Source organism: Crocodylus siamensis, chromosome 9 (assembly GCF_052110815.1).
Source record: "Crocodylus siamensis isolate JL-2025a chromosome 9, ASM5211081v1, whole genome shotgun sequence".
Classification (NCBI taxonomy): domain Eukaryota; kingdom Metazoa; phylum Chordata; order Crocodylia; family Crocodylidae; genus Crocodylus; species Crocodylus siamensis.
This window is the reverse complement of record NC_143403.1, coordinates 19169891-19187955: the sequence shown is the minus strand read 5'-3', so window position 1 is coordinate 19187955 and position 18065 is coordinate 19169891. Positions and strand designations below refer to the sequence as shown.

At 39.7% G+C, this 18065-nt stretch overlaps 1 long non-coding RNA gene across 1 annotated transcript in view; it reads right to left on the bottom strand.

The window, feature by feature from the left end:
* Window positions 1–18065, bottom strand: part of LOC149857185 (uncharacterized) — a 310115-nt gene that overhangs the window by 122813 nt on the left and 169237 nt on the right. Inside the window, exon 4 of the long non-coding RNA XR_016444132.1 lies at window positions 9908–10100. This is a non-coding gene — a long non-coding RNA (uncharacterized LOC149857185). The remainder of the gene's footprint in view (window positions 1–9907; window positions 10101–18065) is intronic.

Here is an 18065-nt window from a genome sequence, read left to right as displayed (position 1 = left end):
AGATATTTTCACCAAGTGTTTCTCAATTATCACATCAGCGGCCATACTCTTGTGTGTAAATTGTCTTTTAAAAAAACATCCTCAAGTGCAAGAATTCTCTTTGGGATTATTACAGATGAAATCTCTTATTTTCTCTGAAGAATAATGGTCCTTAGGGAATAGAATTGGTATAGTTGTAGGAAAGGCAAGGTGTTGCAATGTAATGTAACATTATGATTTAAATGTGTTAAAGCATCTGATTATCATTTCTCTTAAGTACTGTATGTGCGATATCTTATTGTGCACTATTTTACAAAGTAAGCTGCAAGACAAATATTCAACAGGAAGAAGTGGTGTTTGTACAATAAAGTGATATCTGTGGACTTTATACGTTTTAAGTACAATTCTAAACCTGATAGGATTTATATTTATAGAGATATTAAACATATAAATGTTATCAGTTTTTTTCAAATTTCTACATCAGAATATTGAATTGAATCTTCCAACAAAACATGTCTGGTCCTTTTATTACTTCTGATTTTTAAGGGGGAGGGGGTTGTTGTTGTTTTTTAATCGGAATGAATTCTCTGAGCCAAATGCAAAACATACACACACACACACATCTTTCTCCATTATCTTTTCAGTTTTGGTTGTTGAAGTTGTTGAAGTTGAAGCTAACCTATACATTCTAATGTTTACCACTTCTTTACTACTTATTCAGTATCCTGTATTTCTGGAGTGGTCTCAAACCAAAACAGAATATTTTAAATGACATATAGACAATGCACAAAAAGTGCAGACATAGAAACGTACTATCCAACCTGCACAAAAACAGATTATCCAACCTCCTCCTTTTTTGGTTTTGTTTTGTTTTTTGCTTTTACCTGTTTCTGAATATCCTTTTCATTAAAGCACATCAGTTCCTCCCAGTCCAGGATGCACAGCCAGATCTCACAAAGAACTACAGCATTTTCGCTTCCTTATTCCTTCCCCCTCATACATAATCACACTTCTTAATTTGCTGACCATTCCCATCACCGTGGGTTGTCTTTTCTTATCCCTTCCTTATTTTTTAATTTTGTTATTCTTTCCTTCCTCCTCTCATTGTTATGTTCATGTTCCTTTGCTCTGAACATTATTTTCCTCACCTTTTTACCACATTCTGTTTACTTGTCCGTCTCCACATTCCACATCCCTTAGGCACAACTTAATTCTCTGACTTGGGCTGTTTGTACATGAAGCAAGAGGCATGTGTGCACAACACTTTAAAGTGGGCTAAATGCTTTTGCACCACTTTAATGGTGTCAGTGTTTGAACGCCCCGGCAGAGTATTGCGCATTAATTCCAGCCGCTGTAGGAAATTTGGCAGCATAATACACCTTAAATGACTTGGGGCACAGCAACCTAAAGCTCCTTTGAGGAGTTTTAGTTTGCTGCCCTACAGCCGTGGAGCAAAACACTGGGCTCTGTGCTGTTCCACAGCTCTGCAGAAAGCCTGATCTTCCCCCCCCACACACACCCTGGAGCCTGTCTGCCTGCCTGAGCTGCATGGGGGCCCAGTGCTTCCCTTTGTGGCTGCAGTGCCCCCTAGGGCAGCCCAAGCAGGGTGCCTGTGGGTGGGTGCTGCCTGGGGGGGGCCACTGCTGCCACGGAAGCAAGCACCAGCCCCCCCACCCACCGCCCAAAAACCGCTCTGGCTGCTGGCAGCTTGTCCTCCCCTCCCTGGAGATGCAGGTAAGTCTGTGGGATGTGTGCACGACACGGGGGTTTAATCAGCCCTAAACTGAAGTGGTGTTTTTTAAAACCCACCTCTTCAATTTAGAGTCCCTGTTCCGTCTATACATGCCATTGGACTCCACTCCTATCCCCGCTTATCTTGCTCCCTATAGTTTCATAGTTTCTAGGGTTGGAAGGGACCTGAGCAGATCATCTAGTCCAACCCCCTCCCATGGCAGGAAAGAGTACTGGGGTCAAACGACCCCAGCAAGATGTTCATCTAACCTCCTCTTAAAGACCCCCAGGGTAGGAGCCAGCACCACTTCTCTTGGAAGTTGGTTCCAGATCCTAGCCGCCCTGACAGTGAAGTAGTGCCTCCTGATATCTAGTCTGAATCTACCCTCTGCCAGCTTGTGACCGTTATTCCTGGTCACTCCTAGTAGTGCTCGGGGAAACAGGGACTCCCCCAGCGCCTGCTGGTCCCCTCTGACTAGTTTATAACAGGCCACGAGATCCCCCCTCAGCCTTCTCTTGTGGAGGCTGAACAGGTTCAGGTCCCGCAGCCTCTCCTCGTAGGGCCTGCCCTGTTGTCCCCTGATCATACGAGTGGCCTCCTCTGGACCCTCTCCATGCTGTCCACATCCCTCTTGAAGTGTGGTGCCCAGAACTGGACGCAGTACTCCAACTGCAGCCTGACCAGTGCTGCATAGAGGGGGAGGATCACCTCTTTGGACCTGCTTGAGATGCATCTATACTCTAGCCTCTATACTCTAGAGATATAGAGGTATAGATTCATCTATACTCTAGCCTCCATTCTCTAGTGTCCAGGCTCTTTCCCCCTCCCATCCATTTTGCAGTCCCTCCTTATTCTCTAGAACCTTACTCCCTGGCCCAGGTCTCCCCTGCTTTGCTACTCATATCTTTATAGCTAGCTTATCTTGATAGCTTTTCTACTTTGCTGGTGATAGAGGAGTGGTTGGTGATAGAGGTATGGCTTGTGGGTCACTTCCTTCACTGCCAAGGGTAGCACAGAAATCTCCACTCAATTCAGAGAGCACCCCTCTCACTAGCCATGTTCTCCCTAAAATTTCAGGGAGAAGACACATTTCATTTCTCTTTTTGAGAGGGAATATAATATTAGGATCAAGCACTTTAGGGAGGTAGTGATGTTATCACACAAAATTCTCTTTTTTAAGGATATTAATGTATGTTTCATTATATTCACTGTCTACTTTGGACACTGCTACCAACCTTTAGAATGGTGAGCTCCCACCACTAGAACAAGCTGGCCCAAAGAAGTCTGGATAAGAACTGTATATCACAGAAATTAATTTGGTAATGATTTTATTCTGTTTTTACAAATAATGGCAGAAAGAGACCTTATAACTTAGTTTCAGCTACTACTTCCAACAACGTAAGTCCATAATAGTACCAGCAACTTCAGCAAGGCCATTTCTATGTGATAAACTTAATGTACTCCAGGGCTAGGGACAGCCATTCAAAAATCCCAAGCCTCAATTGATTCATTATTTGCATGCTAGTCTAAGCTGTGCAGCTTAAACTGATTAATAACTGCACAGACATTCTCTGTTAAATCAGGAAATGCAGCCACGTGCCTGCAGTGGCTGAAGCCAGAAGCCGGGAGGCACTAGAACATGCCTCCCACCTACTACGAAAGGGGAGGGAAGAGAGATATCCTTCAAGACTCTCACCCCTCCCTGCTGAAGTGGAGGTGGCATGGTCAGGCACTAGCCAGGCCTAACACAACACATGGGATGCTAGCCACCACCTGGGTGGAGGGGCAGTAAAGGAGGAGGGGGCAGCTGCTGCCAGACCTTAGTCTGAGGAGTGGGGATGGGGAAAAAGTGCTCTCTCTGAAGCAAGCATGTATTGAACACAGCAACTGCAAAGCACGCAACAGGAGACTATCAAAAAATCTTTGCCTAAGCTAAGTTATAGCTCAGTAAAACATAGCACACACAAATTAACTTAAAATGTAAACCAGGAAGACAAGAATTAGTTTTACTAATCCTTAAGGCAGAGCGTCTCCTTATAGCCAGGCACTTAGAAAGGCTTTGTTTAGGTATTTCCACATTTTACATGTTCTGCTTTATAATGTAAACATAGTTTCTGCATTCATTGGTAAAGCTGTCTGCAACTTCCCTTAACTACATCTCCAACATGTGTGATGATTGTCAGGTCTTTGCCAACACTTCTCACCTCTCAGTCTGGTCCTGCAGATTTTAGCTCTGGCTCACAGGTGCAGGGCTTGCTCACAGGGGACTAGCTTGCCTCTCTCCTCCTGCTCTGGGACCCACTGTAGAATTAATCCCCTCCCTGTCTGGCTGCAGGCAAGCCACAGAGACTGCAGCCAAATCCCTGGGGGTTCCAGGGGAGAGAGGGGACAGAGGAAGAAATTAGCTCCATCCCTGCCTGGCTGGAGGCAAGCCATGGAGGTGTGGCTGGGGCTGGCAAACCCCAGCTGCAGTCCCCAGGGTTTGCCAGCAGAATGGGGGGAGAGGGGACAGAGGGAGGAAATTGCCTCTGGGGCCATGGCAGGCCAGCATCTGGCCACACCCTGCCCCAGCTCCAGCTAGAGAGCAGAGGGGATGGGCCAGCCCAGCTCACTGGAGCAGAGAGCAGAGCTCTGCACAGCCCAGAGAGCAGGCTGGGATGCTTGGGGAATCTGGTTTAACTGAAACCAGCAAGAGGTCCGGAACAGACACTGCATCAACTGGTTTGAGGCAAATCAGTTAAGTCTGAGATTATATTCAACCAGATTTATCTCAAATTGGTTTCAGCCATTTTCAAACTGGTTTGTGTGCACTGAATGTCTGTTCTATTACAGGTTTAAACCAGTTTCTGAACACTTAAACCAGTTTTTGTGTAACGTCTGTCCCTAGCCCAAAACAGTGCCTCCAAGGATACTGTGCTGCCTTAAAAAGGCTTCCTCCTAAACCAGAAGCAGCGTAGCCAAATCAATACACTGCCATAGGCAGGTGAATTAGCATGGGAGTGAGCTAACAAGGCTAAACTGGTTCTAATTTCAGAAGTATCCTGTCCAGAGCTGTGCATCATGAGGATATCATTCTCAATCATGGCCAGTTACCATGTAGATCTGGATTGAAAGTAGGATATGGACGTGGTGTGACCGACTACATGTTTTGCTGTGATACTTCTGTGTTAACTGTATTCATAATGTTATACTGTTGTACGACTTGGACATACCTTTAGCATCAGCAGACCTGAATGGCTTTGTTGATATACCAACAGCAGTGAGATGGCCAACTTTCAGGAGGTATGGAAAGCAGGGTGGGAAAGGGAAAGCAGGCTGGATAAAAGCAGCATGGCAGGTCTGAGGACAGAAGATTCTGGAAACTAAGGCAATTAGATGAACTTTGGGGAGCTGGAGATACTGGAAGGGGAAGAGCTGAATATCATTGGGTTTCTCAGGGCTGTGCAGGCTGGTTTGGGGTTGGAGGGATTGCTTAACCCCTTTGGAGGGAGAAAGAAGAAAGAACCTCTGGCTAGTTGGCCTTTTCCCCCATAAAAGCCTTTACTGAAGAGCTTGTCTGCTGTGCTGCTTCAAAATGGGAGTTGCACTGGATGCAACACTGCCAAGAGGAGGTGAAGTCCTTCCCTCAGGAGCAGAACTGGATGCTCACTCCTTCAGTGAGGGCCACGGAGAACTAGGGAGGGTGAGAAACTGAAAGGTCAGGATCTCCAAGTGGGAACAAGCTCAGGCTCCTCTCCTCCAAGCCTGGGATGGCTTTAATGGGTGTTTTCAGCGACCAGACAAGGCCGCAGTGGTCCAAGCAAGCACCCCTGTGGAGCATGCTGTGACACCTAGATCCTATGTTAAAAACTAAAAGAAGCAAAATATAGGATGCTGTTCACATTCTTGTACAGTGAGGACAGAAGTTAATTTGTAGGCTGATAAGAAAGGGCTTGTGATACTGCACTCCATTTCACATCAAGAGACGTTAACTTGAAATTACTGTTTCCAAGGGAAACACTTATGACTCAAAGCATTCATTTGCATTAGCCCACGATAAGGCTATCCTGTAAACTTGAGTTATTATGGAAAATAACTTGCATCCACAATGCTAAGGCAGAATTAAACTAGAAAAGGTCAAGTTTTTTTCCTACCAAGCTAGTGGGGGAGGGAGGGCTGGGCATGGGAGGAAGTTCCCATCCAAGGTTGCTAATATTAAAGATTTGCAAAACTCAGTCACCTTAAAAAGAAACTCATTATTTGTTCAATGCATTTGTTGGGTTAAGAAATCATTTTGGATATACTTGTACTCCTTAATTTTCCCTTTTGGCTTTTTTGGAAATATTTGAAAAGCCTAACTGAAAGCCAGAACCCCAAAGTTTTAGACACAGACATTTCTACTTCACGCATTTTTGAGGAAGGTGGAAATTCAGATTCAGCTGAAGTTAATGTTCTTTTCAGGCTATAGCAAACTTGAGCCAAATGTCAGAAAGCAAATTTTACCTGGCCTTGTTCCTCTTGAGGAATGCTCAGAAGACACCTGTTATCAAGTGAATGGTCACACTAGCATATGCATGCTTTGTCCAATAAATTTATCTGTAAATTAAAATGTTGGCAAAATCTTGCTAATACTCGCAAGTGTCTGCATGCCACCATCCTAACTATTGGTCTGGCCTTGCTCTTATCTACATATAGTGCTTAAAAACCCCTCAGTTGATGCCCTTTGCTTGGATTTCCAGCATTATTCTAATTTGCTGAGTTGACTCAACCATGGGAAATCCTTAAAAATATTCCTAGCTACAAAAGGCTTAATTGTTGGCTTCAGAAGTGTGCCCAACATGACACTCGAGCAGAGAAATGATCTCTCCTATTCTCTTAAATGCATATTCCATATATTTTGTGTTGTATAAATTGTGTAATTAGGCAAGTGGAAAATAGCCATGTATTGAACTTTCAGGTTATCAGATCCACAGTTACATTGGGAAGACAACAAAGAACAACGAGAACTAATTTTTCAGATTAGGATGCTTGAACTCAAAATCCTCGCTCCTAAAGGCACCATAGTAGCTACATATAGCTTGTTTTTAAATGCAAGAGGCAAAGGCAAATATGTTGATATATAGATTGTAAGCAGGACAACATATCACGATCAGATTTATATGACATCTTGGGAACCACATGTCAGTTTTAACCTCTTTTTTAGGCCGGAAGACTTTTTGGCACACTCCCCCATTAAGTTAAGTTCCTAACTTTCTAATAAAACACTAAGAGAAATAAAGTCGGCACTCTTCCTCATCAGTGGTAATGCAAATATGAAACAAAGGGAAGATGTCAAATATACAGAATATTCTTCCTTTTTACCAAAGATTTGAAATTAGCAGCTAGCATCCTTAGTGAATTTCACTTTTTTTTGCTTTAATACAGGTAAATTTATGGATAACATCTTTCAGATCAATATGCTCCAAAAATTGGCTTTCAGCTGAAACTAAAACAGTACCCACCAACTGAAACTGAGCCATCATAGCATGTAAACATGTAAGTTAGAAAAATGTGTGTTCTCCACTTGGGACAGACACGGGCAAATTTAATAGCATCATAAGCACTATTAATATGTTTGGAAATAAGGACAGAAGATTATTTTTGCACATACTCCAATACAGCTTTTGGGCATGCCCATGTTCATGTTTTGAGCCAGTTTCAGCTGCCTGCAAAAAGCTTGAAGTTCACTGTAAAGATGCAGGGCATTTAATTCTCTCCATAGGCTGTCTATCTTCTCATGCCTTACTTAAAAGAGTGCATTGTTCTTGTAATTCTGTATGGGGCATCTTTGATGTAAAACCAATATCATATGAAAATATGAATAACATACAGTGCTCCTCAAATTGTAAAAAAACTTTAAGTGACTGCACGGCAGTGACCAAAATATAATAGATAAAATAATTTTGCAATTTCTTTTTGGATTTGTTAGCAGCTTGTCTCTGGCCTTGTAATTAAATATTCTCCTTTTGGTTTATACTGTAAGTTGTTTGTCTTATGAAAAACTAGCTTCAGTTTCTTGCTAATCATCAGGTTCCTTAGTATAAGTCAGGGCACTTGTACCACACTGAACAACAATGTATAGTTGTGGATTTTGTGAGCCAGCAATTTAACATATATGAATTTTTGTTGTTCTTTGGTCATAACATTGCCTTCTTTCACCCAGGTTGCTTCTTCTACATAATCAAATCTAACAATCATTCTTATCATCTCTTGTTTACTAATGTCATCTGTGCACTCTGAGATAATCATAACTGGCAGTTTTCAAGGCCATAATTTCCCTTTTGATCATGGTCCCAAGAGTCTGGAAAATCATGAACTTCCTTTGAGATAATTTATAATATAAATATAAATATACTTGTGCTCCTTAATTTTCCCTTTTGGCTTTTTTGGAAATATTTGAAAAGCCTAACTAAAGCCAGAACCCCAAAGTTTTAGACACAGACATTTCTACTTCACGCATTTTTGAGGAAAGTGGAAATTCAGATTCAGCTGAAGTTAATGTTCTTTTCAGGCTATAGCAAACTTGAGCCAAATGTCAGAAAGCAAATTTTACCTGGCCTTGTTCCTCTTGAGGAATGCTCAGAAGACACCTGTTATCAAGTGAATGGTCACACTAGCATATGCATGCTTTGTCCAATAAATTTATCTGTAAATTAAAATGTTGGCAAAATCTTGCTCATAATCGCAAGTGTCTGCATGCCACCATCGTAACTATTGATCTGGTCTTGCTCTTATCTACATATAGCGCTTAAAAAACCTTCAGCTGATGCCCTTTGCTTGGATTTCCAGCATTGTTCTAATTTGCTGAGTTGACTCAACCTTGGGAAATCCTTAAAAATATTCCTAGCTCTGAGATAATCATAATTGGCAGTTTTCAAGGCCATAATTTCCCTTTTGATCACGGTCCCAAGAGTCTGGAAGATCATGAACTTCCTTTGAGGTAATTTATAATACGTTTTTTCATTATAAAGTCATATTTCCTAAGAAACCACACAAATTTAAAACATTTCCCATTATGCTATGAGTAGAGCTTGCCATTGAACTTTATAGGGGCATGTTTCTATTCCATGCAGCCTGCTCAAATCAAAGAGCTCTTCCAAACATCCAGTGTTCTCTAAGGGCATTTGTACATGCCACGGAGGTTTACTTTGGGTTAATTTTCCCTAACTTGAAACACCGGGTCTTTAAAAACACTGCTTCAATTTAGCATGAAGTAACCCCCCCCGTGGTGTGTACACAAGGGTCAGGCCCAATCCTTACCTGCCTCTCCAGTGGCAGGGAGGGAAGGGTGAGCTGTTGGTGGGCCAAGCGGTCCCTGAACTTCAGGAAGAGAGGGGGCTGGTGCTTCCCTCTGTGGCAGGGCCCCCGAGCAGCACCCACCTGCAAACACCCAGCCCAAGTGGTCTCAGAGGGCACCGCAGCTGCGGAGGGAAGTGCTGGGCCCCCACGCAGCTCAGGCAAGCAGGCAGGCTCCGCGGAGGAAAAAAAAGTTCAGGCTCACCGCTTTTTTTTTCCTGTCAGTGGAGCCTGCCTGCACAGCCTGCCACTGGGCTACCTGCACAGCCCCTGAGCTGCATGGGGCCCAGTGCTTTCCTCCAGAATAAACTAAACCACCTTGGAGATGTTTTATTTTGCTATGTTCCAAAGTCATTTAACATGACCCAAAGTTATTCAATGCGTATTATGCCACTGACATGTGCAAACAGCTGCACCATTAAAGTGGTGCAAAAGGACATTAAGCCACTTTAAAGGCCAATTTTGTGGCATGTACAAATGGCCTAAGAGAATTAACTTGATACTGGTTCTCTTTATCAGGTGCATGTTTTTTTCCCAGTCAAACCCCATTCTGGGCTGAAACAAAGTCTCAAGTTAAACAGCTTGAAGCAAAAGCAGTGAAGAAGAATCAGTTGAAGTGGATAGAGAAACCCGGATTCACTGTATCCCTTCTCCTTTTGAAAGCTAGCATCAAAAATTTAATGCTGAACATTTTTCTCCATTGTTATTCACATAAAATTTCTTCAATTTGTTTTCTCCGTCCAAGCATATATAACATTTTTATTGTTTGCTAGCCATTTAGCATGATCTTGCAGATCAGTGCTGTTTTCTTCCATGGAGGTATCACTGTAGTCCTTGAGTAATTGTGCAGTTGCATTAAGCTTTTATTGCTTTAGGACTTACCCACATCAACAGATGGTAACACCATTTTCTTATGATACTTCTTATTCACTTCTTTCAGAAGAGATGAACCTTCCTTGTTCATAAAGTTATTTTCAGAAGTAAGAACACTGGTAGGATGAATATTCACTCTTGTAGGTTCTTGCAGGGACCCAGTTAAATTAAGTGATCTCCTCCAGTCAATCTCCTGCCATGCCTTTGATGGGAGAAATAAATAAATAAGCATATGAAGACAAATCTTCTGATATCATCTCAATCTGTATGAGCTGGCTTACCTTTTCCCCTTTTTACAACACAAAATAAGAATAACATAAACAATGCTCATAACCTCTTTAGAGTCTCTCAGCAGCAAAATTCATTCCCACAGTATCTCTGTCTGGTGCGTGACTGTCAGCTGGTCTCACCTCACGTGATTATTCCTCACATCTCATGAAACACAGCATAGTCCACAGAAAACTAACTGGGGCAAACTCCCCATCAATAAGTTCTTATAGCAAAATTAGAGATTCTACTTTTCACAGTCCAACTGATAAGTAACTTGAGGGTAACAATGGCAGATTGCATTCCCAGGCTTTTCTCTGATGATCCACAATGATCCCCGTTGATTCCCATGCCTCCACATGAGCTGCTTCAGCCGCTTCTCACTGTTTCGACTCTGCAATCCCCTTCCGGGGATTGGTTACCAGCATGTCCCTTTTATGGGATCCTCTTTATTTCTGGTAAGTAATTATGAATCATTTCTTTCAGGTGTTGTCTGTCTGTCACCAAACACTACCCAAAGACATCGTCTGCGGCAAATGACATTGTCCATCTACAATAAGTTTCTTTCTCGTTTTTCTCTAAGAGTAATAGGGCACAAGTCTCCCTGTTACACGCAAAATTAGAGGATTTTTATGGAAATGAAACAATTGATTTCAGAAATCCTAGAATGCTAAACTGTGTTTTGCATCATTGGCTTCCTTTTCAGCTATTTTTCTTTTTGTGATACTTAGATATGTGTCTCCAATTTCATAAAAGATTATGTCTCACTTTCAGTTTTGGCCATGATGATTTGCACTGTCATTAGATCATCATATATTTTTATGAGGCAAGGATTTCTTAGGGTGATATCTTTTAGTGGACCAGCTATGTAGTCAGGATAAAGTTAGACAAACTTCTGAAGGCAAGATATTGGCCCACTAAAGATATCAGCCTAAGAAATCCTTGCCTCGCACATAATTTTTGAACTGCCGCAGCTACAACATCACTCTTACACTACTATATGAATTTTCATTTCTACCTAGGAAAACTTTTACAATCTTTGCAACCTGTTATGCCTGATGAAGGATGCCTGTGTTCAAAAGCTTGCAAATATACTTTTTTTTTGGCAAATATCTATTTGGTGTAATAAAAGATATCACCTATGCCATGAGTTCTGATTCCAGTCTAATTTAGGATTTCTAAACTACCAAATACGAACAGATTCATCCAAATAAAAAGCTCCACCTGTTATCTACTGTGGTGTGACAGTAAGTTCTGCAACATTGCTAATTTACCCATGTTAACAGAAAACCATACTGCTTTATGTTTGAGTAAATTGTGTTTGTGCTACTCCCTAGTTCCTGGTGTGATGAGCAAAAACTAACTTTGGTTATCCTTAGATCTAGCCTGGGTGGTAACTGAATGTTTGCTGTTTTAACTCCATAGGTTGGAAACAGCACATTGTGATGCCGCTGTATATTGGGATAAATAACTTCCTGTATTGCAGCCATATCTTTTTAGACTATACCCAGGATGTTTGCTTTTTTGACACAATATATTAAGAGGTGCTACTGTGTAAAGGGCATAAATATGGGGGAGGTGAAATTCTGAAGTTTCTTATATGTACTGAATTGCACTGCCTTACCCTTGCCCCTCCTACATCCCACATCCCACTGCCTACCATGCCCAACATGGCACCCTGCAGTGTATCTCTCAATTGCTTCTCATGACATAGGACACTATTTTTTATCCAAACTAATATGTAATTATCTATTTCAGAATGTTTTACTAGGAATTAAGACCCTTCTTATATTTTAACCAAACATATTCATTTCACAGCATGTTAAAAATCATTTTCTCTCCTGGAACTGTGTTTATCCTTTCTCCGTAATATTTCACAGCTGAAGTCCTTTTCTAAGAGAGCTTGAAAAATATTGTCTGATTTTATTTTTTTTAAATTGAATGTATACAGACAAAATCTGTCTCTTTCTTGTCCTTAGCATTCTAAAAAGTACCTGTGTTCAAATATTAAGAAATAAAACAAATATAAATTATGCATTTTCCAAGTTAATTTAAAATGCATTATGCACTGCTTTGTTCTCTGGAATTAGTATTATTAAGGGGACAGATCTGTATGGATTAATTTTGAGTCAGTTTATTCACTTCTTTGTAATTCAGTGGCAAGGATTTCTGTCCCTAGGCATCAAATTAAAATTTTTACTGTAAGTAACACATACACAATATGGACCTCTTTGTATTGTTTCTTTGTTTTTCTATAATACAGTGTATTTACATATTATATTATTTCACCAAATCCAGCTCTTTCAAAGTAAACAAATAAAACTTTTTTTTGAAAATGATGTTAAAAAAACACTTCCATTGTCACTGTAACAGAGTGGTACATAATATCATTCTATATTTTCCATCAATATTCATATAATATTTAGCTCTATGTTGTCCGACTCCATCCTCAAACTATCACCATCCCACCTCCGCACTTTTTCCCAATATTTTGGCATTCTGTGAGCTGTTACTTTGTGATTTTCTAAGAGGCATTCAATTATCATTTTAAAGTATTATTTTATTGTAATAATTCTTTGTGCTTAGATGTTTTAAATCTTTATTTTTCCCTAAACTGAGCAAGAAAATAGAGTCTGCATTCTTAATTAGTCTTCTTTAAACAAAATATCCTTTCATATGCACTAATAAAGACTAAGGATCATTTCTCTCTTGTTTAAATAACTGCTTGCTGTAGTATAAAATTGTAAGAGACATGATGCAGATCAAGATGCTGGCTTGAAGTGGAAAGAGGAACAAGCAGTGCAATAATAAGCAGATTTTAATGATTTACTATAAATCAGCATTTTTGCCCTGTCAGTGAGATTGAAGAGGCAGACAGCTCCTCACATGTCTGCCTAGCAAATGTCTTCCTGATGAATCATGTGCTCTGAATCACTGATCACAACATTCAAACAGCACATCCAAATAATGAGGAAAACATATACACAGCATTCTTACGGCTAGTCTAAAACTGCAGGAATATGTGTTTTTAGTGGTTTGGTAGTTAAACCCCTACGTTGATACTGTGTCTGTTCAACAGAGGGTAATGTAAGTGTATATTACAGGTTAACTATTGTTGCCCTAGTTCTTTCTCATTAGATCTGGGATGAAAATCTAATCTTCACATATTATGAAAAAAACAAAATAACACCCCCCACCCCCCAACCAGGAACAACAACCTATACTTAAAGTATCTTCCAACAGGAAAATATGCCAATGAGATATTGAGTGAAGGGATAGTGCTAATCAGGTAAAAACTAGCAAGCTACCATTTTATATATAGTATATTTCAGATATCCTCTGTTAATAACATCAATTGATCATTAAGTAAGAATAGTAGTAGTATATACAATAGTATATATTGGATGGCATAACATAAAGTCATCATCTTTATGCATTTGGCAGTTACCCGCAATAGCTAAATAACTATCCCAATCAATATAGGAGGTAGTGCAAATGGTGATGTAACATAACCATATCTATCTGTCTGCAGCAAAGCTGGAAAGTTTTAAAGTAAAGAATATATTGTAAAAAGCTTGCAACATGAGGGCTGAGAGGGATAAGGTGACAGAGACCGGAAAGCTTTGACAGATTTAATGAACGGTGTATGGAATAGAGCCGGAATCCATGTTACCTTTGGGGTTTACACACAACTTTTGTTAACAGTAACAGGGACTGCATTTATCACTGGAAACTTCCCTTAATAATAATGGACGTTGGCCCACTTTGTCCCCCTCAAGTTCCTAAAGGTTGATCATTTGCATGTCAATAACACTTAGGATAATTAAGCAACCCTGGCTGCTCTTGCTTGTGCATAGTAGTAGTGGCTTGAAAACTAAGCCAGTTCAAGGGCAAGGCCATTTGTGGGTCAGTTTGGAGGAAGTCAAGCTGCAGCTAGCTGAACCTGGCTGTTTGTGGATAAAATGAAGACTTCATCTTCCAGCTCACTCTGTCCTTCAGCCTTAAATTACCTCCAATATCATTCAGAAAATAAGTTACGGTTAAAATAATTTTGCGTTAGGAAGCATCTTTTTAAAGCAAATTATTCCAAGTTCAGCAGTGGTGATTTTTTGAAAGATGGTAACTTGAAATTCTCAGTTTTTCAGGCTGTAACTTTTGCATTTACTGCTGTTTTCTGTACTGCTCTAAATGTAGTGTATCCATTCAGATTAGAATTTGTTAGTGCCGTTTATGTATATTATCCTAGACATTCAATTCATCCTCATGAAGAATTAGGAAAGGGGCTTCTTATGGATCCTACAGATGAGAATGCACTAAAAATCCACTGACATTTTTCCCTGTGCCTGCAGAGTAACTCCTGTACTCAATGCACACAATGTGTAGCAATCACAAAATGTGTTTACCTCATTTGGAAAATGCCGCTATCCATTGTTTGAAGATGCGCAATCCAGTGTCCTCATCTTTTTGTTTTGCATTCAAGGGAAAAAAATAATAATGGGTTTTTAAAATAATAAAAGTCAAAGTATTTTAAACGTGACCGTGTCAGGCTCAAAAAATGTTTTTCAAAATCATACACATTTGTTTAATTTGAATAAGAACATACTTAATTTCATGGTCATTTGGTTAAAGCAGTTATTTTTATTAATGTGTTATTGAGCTTGGAGCTGAGGGCACTGGTCAGTTTGCTACTGTATAACTCAGTGGCTTGGAGAATGAAGCCCCAAAATATAAAAAGGAAAACTTGAATCTGCTATTTAGACATTACAATAGTATATTTGATCCTTGTTCTTATATTATTGTGCGTAAGAGGGGGAAAAAAACTCAAAAATACTCAGACTGCTGATTTCTGCAGAAAAATTCTGCAAATGAACTCTTCCATTAGCACAAACATAGAAAAGTCTTTAGAACCTCTCTCTTCAAAAGCATAATTAGGTATTTATTTCAGACGTACTAACATCTTTGCAGTAGCTAATAAGATGCAGCCCATTTGAATATTAATATAATAAATGATTAAATTAAACAGCAAGATTCAGACTCAGAAATAGCCTTTATAGGTCCCAGGGGGTCACTAAAACTGTATTCCATTTCTTCCTACAGTTAACATAGTACAAGGGACATGAATGCGTAAAGCAATATTTGTCTTATGAAACATGGAGTTTTATATTGTGCTATTCAGTTTTATTACTCCACAGTTTGAAGCTGAGGCCTGTGATGAAGTCACCATGCTGGGACCCAACAGCAACTCTTCCTGTTTCAGTGCTTTTTGGCATCAAAGTGACGCATCGTTGCCTTGGCAGAGTCAAGGCTGGTGGCAGGCGACATATAAATAGGTTAACAATGTTGGCATGTGATAAACTAATAACAAAAGAGAAAGTTATCATAAAGTAACTGGCCTTGGAATTTTTCATCTGTATGTTACAATGTATTTATTATTAATAATATGTACCAAATGATGTGCAGAATTAATATCAACAGCACTAGGATGATAGGTTGGACTCATTTTTTCTCCTGCACACCAGATAAAAGAAAAATAGGCAAAGTAGGCAATTATAATTGGCCATTATTCCAATAAAGGTGTTTCCCATCTCAAATTAGTCCATGAAAACTGCACACTATCCAAATCCCATGAACCTGAGAGGTGTTAATAAACATCTGGTCGTGGTTTTTGCTTAATTAGCAATCCTTAGTTTGGACTGAAGTCTGTTTATGTAAAACAAAACACACACACACACACACACACACACACACACAGACACACACACACACACACAAGCACAGGTTTTGTTTTGTGAGCCACAGCCTTTCAGCAATCCAAACCAGCCTCTTGTAAGCACTCGGTGGGAGAATTGAATTTTTAAGTCTTATCATTTGTCAACACAGCAGAATAAAATGAAAGCTATTTGGATTTGTCTATTTCTGTTCATTTTACTGGACTAATGTCACCCCAATCATAGCTGCAAAAACCTTTGTATTTTATTTGAGACAAAATTACCATTTTTAAATGCAAAAAGAAATTGCAGGCATACTAGCGGTCACTGAAAAATGCCATTTTATTATTCCTAGCATCCAAAATCTTGCAGTCCTATCTCTCTAAGGAACAGCATTGGCAGGAAGGTAATGGATAAACATGCAACTGGGCTTGCAAGACTATACTGTCTAAATTAGATAAAAGGAAAGGAGGAAGAAAACTCAAAGATAAGTGGTACAAAGTAAATCAAAACAAATCATCTTACCAAACTTTATTCACATCTGATACCATTTTTAGAAATTAAGGTCAGTTTTGTGGAACTAATAGGGAGTTATACCTATATATCTTGGACACCATGACAATGCTAGAGAGGAAGATTTATACACTATGGTTGCAGATGCAGAAGAAAGATATGAGAGATCAAATGGAAGTGCATGATAACAAATGAAAAATGGTCCCCACAGCCCATAAATTAATTGAGAAAAGAAGGTTGTCATTATTTGAACATGCTTTAAAATAAGGTATGGGGTCCAGATGGCAGAGAATAGATAGGCCAACAAAGTTTGAGTAATTGATGACTTAAAAATAAAACAAGATCTTAAAGAAATGAATCACGTTGGGAGAGTAAGAGGAGGAATATTAGATGAAAAAGCACAAAAACTCCTAGAAACTTCAGAACAAAATCAAAGTATAGGAAAACAGACACGTTCTCAGTAAGGGATGTAAATAAATGTAAGTAATAAATATTTCAGCCAGCAATTGCATCTCCATTAAGGCCACTTCTATATTGTTTTTTCATTAACCTACAGAGCTGTGTTTTAGCTTTTTTTCAGGCTAAGATTTTTTTTTAAGGACAGCATTGAAAGAAATTAGCAAAGACTGCAGTGTAGGAGTCACAATTATAGCTTCTGCTGCCACTGTTGTTGTTAACCCAGAGGGTCACTCAAATGTGCTGCCCTTTGCTAACCAGTCGTATGGTTTCCAGCTCTTATTGTCTGCAGTTATGGTATCATGTTTCTAGCAAAACAGCTTGTTGCTCTGGCTTAAAACTGATCCCGTCTTTGCTACATTTGCAGGTTAAGAGGGTCATGCAGATCAGTAAGGAAGTTACAACACTTGCACAACTTTTGTTCTCCCCCAACTTGTTTTCCCATTCCCCCACCTCTACCCAAACTTAAGTAAGAGATGTGACAACTGATTGCCTTTGAACAATACTTTTGTAGTTTGTAATACTAGGTGTAGTTTAAATAAACTATGAATCATTTTATTTTGTAGCTGCACTGCTGCCTTCTTGAATTTCACCCAGCTACTAGCAATAGAGGAAATGGAAACGTCTATGCAGTGTGTGTGTGTGTATGTGCGCGTGTGCGTGTGCGTGTGTGTGTGCATATGTATTCCATATTTATCACTTTTCAGTACATTAGAGCATTTAGTACTTTTGAAGGCACTCATCCAAACATAGCTCCATGTAAATGCACTGTATACAAGCCAAGAAAGAATGGCTCCAGGCTGATAGAAACCTCAGAAGTATGCTAAATCATACTACTCAACTGTTCCTCATTAGAACGCTACTCATTTCTTTTTTTTCCTTGCACTTTTTTACATTTTTTCCCCCTCAAAGCTGCTTACTTTACTGCTGCACTCTAGGAGCATATTATGAATATTCAGACTGAAAATAGAACACCGCCTAATAATGTTGAGCACAAAGAAGCCTTGAAATGTATTCAGCTTCTTATTTACATTGTTATGAGAGATATTGCATTATCAGACAATGGCTCCATTCCACACTGTATCAGTTACCCCTCACATTAGGCTCCTTGGGAACTTATTACTGATGACAAAAATGCATCTAATGAGAGCACGCAGGCTTGCTAAACTTATAGGTAAGCTATATTGCATTTAAGAAAGATAGCCCTACAGGAAAAACATCAA